Genomic DNA, 3,087 nt, shown 5'->3' on the forward strand with positions numbered 1-3,087 from the left:
CCTTACATTTAGGTCTTTAATCCATTTGGAGTTTATTTTTGTGTATGGTGTTAGGGAGTGTTCTAATTTCATTCTTTTACATGTAGCTGTTCAGTTTTCCCAGCACCACTTATTGAAGAGGCTGTCTTTTCTCCATTGTATATACTTGCCTCCTTCATCAATATTGCTGTAGTTTTTAATGGTGTTTTTTTCTGAAGTAGGCAAGTTCCAGGCAGGTTGAAAACGATAAATGTGAAAATAAACCACAAGGTGGCGTCCTAGTCTCATGTGTCTCATTCAGACACGTTTAATCCAAGTAACCCATACTTACCTTGGAAACGTTGGATATAGTCAAAATCTAGAGTTTACTGTATTCATAAGGAGCAACAGAGGATTTTTTTCTTTTAGCGTCTTTCTTCTCGTTTCATATGCTTGATTTTACTTGCATATGTACTGTGCTATCAGATTAAATTTCGGGGGAAGCAATTAAGATAAACTCAATACAACAAGTAGGCAGGTCTAGCGTATGACATTTATTCATTCATTCTTCATTCAGTCAGTCATGCATTCATGTATTCAGTCACTTAACTAACATCCACACACATTTTTTGAACGTCTCTTCTGTACCAGACACAGGGCAAAGAGGCCCTGGAAACAATGATGAACAGAAACATAGTCACTATTATTTGCTTTCAGTGTAGCGGTGGAGACAGATTATAATCATATAATCACAAATTTAAATTGCAACTGACAAATTCCGTGAAAGAGAAGTATGTGGTTCACAAGATTCCACAATATGGTTTTGAACCAGCTGGAGATGTTAGAGGAGTGATCCATCTCTCGAGATGTGAAAAATAAGATGAGTTACCTAGGTAACTAGTTGAGTTACCTAGTTACCTAGGTAAGAAGGAAAGGAAAAAGAACATTGTGAGTAAAAGGAACATGTGCAAGGCCTTGTAGCAGGAGAGAGCAAGGAAATAAAAGGGCTGGAAAAATGGGGGATGGCTCGGTAGCAATTCAGAGGTAGCAGAGATAGGTGAGGAGAGGTCTAAGAAGTGGGCAGGGGACAGATCTTGCATGATCTTGTGGCTTGAGGTTAAGGATTTTGTCTTCATTCTAAGAGCATTAGGTAGGCACAGAAAGGAGGGTGAGAACAGCTCAAAGTCCCTGCCCAGTCACTGGTGAGTCAGTAGCGTCATCAGGGTTTATGACAGATTCTGCCTTAAGTGCTAGACAGTGGCAGGACTCTGTCTGCCTATGTGTGATTAGCTTTTTGATAGTGAAGGACATCATTTAAAAACAGTAATATAATTTCAATCTCGGCTGCATTTATTAGATTTAAGATTTTTCTTTTAAAGAAACATGACTCCATTGTATTTATTTTGGATCAAACGAAAAGCCATCGCTTTTTGAAGACAGGAAACATAAAGTGTGCTATTTTAACAAATAAATAGATTTATTTAGCTCATCCACAACAAAATGAAAACCTTTGGCACCTAAAATATAAAACGTATGAAAGAAAGTGTTTCGTTTACGGTCATACTGTCTCAGAAAGAACCATGTATTGGCAATTAGGAGACCTGGGTTAGGAGACGGCTGTGGGGAAAGATCATCGAACTTGACTGAGCTTCCGCTTTTTTCACCTGCTAAATGAAGCACTGGTCTAGGTTATGTTCTTCCAACTCTGAAATTCTGTGAATCTCTAAATATATTCAAAAAGAAATATGTACATGCTATTAATTTAAAGAGAATGAGTATTGGGGGACTACCTGGGCATGTATTTGAGTAAAGTTGTGTGAATGGGACCGAATGAGACTTATTTTGGATCTTAAGACTTTTTTTTTTTTTAACTTTTTGGCCTCACCGCGTGGCACATGGGATCTTAGTTCCCCCACCAGGGATCGAAACTGCACCCCCTGCAGTGGAAGCATGGAGTCTTAACCACTGGACTGCCAGGGAAGTCCCTTAAGACATTTTTAACGAACTAAATTTGAATAAGCTACACTACCATTTGTTGATAGTATACCATGTGCAAGTCTTATGAACATTATCTCATTTTATCCTCCAAAAATCCTTGTGAGATAGATGTTGCTTTTTAAATCCTATTTTACTGATGAGAAAAACAAAGCTTACACAGATAACAGAAATTTGTCCAGAGTCACACAATTAATACATCTCAAGATGTATCCAGATCTGTCTGATTTCAGAACTTGTCCTTTTAGTCATTATACTATTTATTATACCCACTGAAGAGTTGAGATTTTAAAAATGACTTATAAATATTGAGTAGACTAGAGAGACATTGACTAGAATTATAAATATGGATTTTAAGTTATTTATAAGTGATTTGAATAAGTACCAAAATTTTTAATAAGCTCCCACATCTTAAACAAAACTGCTTAATAGACTTGATTTAACTAAGTTAAACATGCAGTGTCCTAGATAGGGCTGTGAAGCGGCACTATTATTTAGCAAAACACCCCCTTGCTAATATGTCTTTACTGTATCAATAGGGGATATGCCTACAGAATTATACTTCTAATCTGTACATTTAAAAAGAACAATTAGGGCTTCCCTGGTGGCGCATTGGTTGAGAATCAGCCTGCCAATGCAGGGGACACGGGTTCGAGCCCTGGTCTGGGAAGATCCCACATGCCACGGAGCAACTGGGCTCGTGAGCCACAATTACTGAGCCTGCGCGTCTGGAGCCTGTGCTCCGCAACAAGAGAGGCCGCGATAGTGAGAGGCCCGCGCACCATGATGAAGAGTGGCCCCCGCTCGCCACAGCTAGAGAAAGCCCTCGCACAGAAACGAAGACCCAACACAGCCAAAAATAAATAAATAAATAAAATTTATAAAAAAAAATAAAATAAAAAGAACAATTAAATAACTCTTACAATTCTCTCACTTGTCATATCCTGAAAATAAACAGTGGTGAACTTTGTTTCTCCTTCTGTCTCAAGCTCCTGATACCCAAAGCGAGTAAGTTGCCTGCTGGACCTCGGTGTCTTGAGAAGTGACTAAAGGCACTTACACTGAGTTACTGCTCCTGTGTTGTTTTGTCTGTGGCTCCTGCTGTTGGGCACGCTTGGGGTTTGACAGTCACAT

Source organism: Physeter macrocephalus, chromosome 10 (genome assembly GCF_002837175.3).
Source record: "Physeter macrocephalus isolate SW-GA chromosome 10, ASM283717v5, whole genome shotgun sequence".
In the NCBI taxonomy this organism is placed as follows: domain Eukaryota; kingdom Metazoa; phylum Chordata; class Mammalia; order Artiodactyla; family Physeteridae; genus Physeter; species Physeter macrocephalus.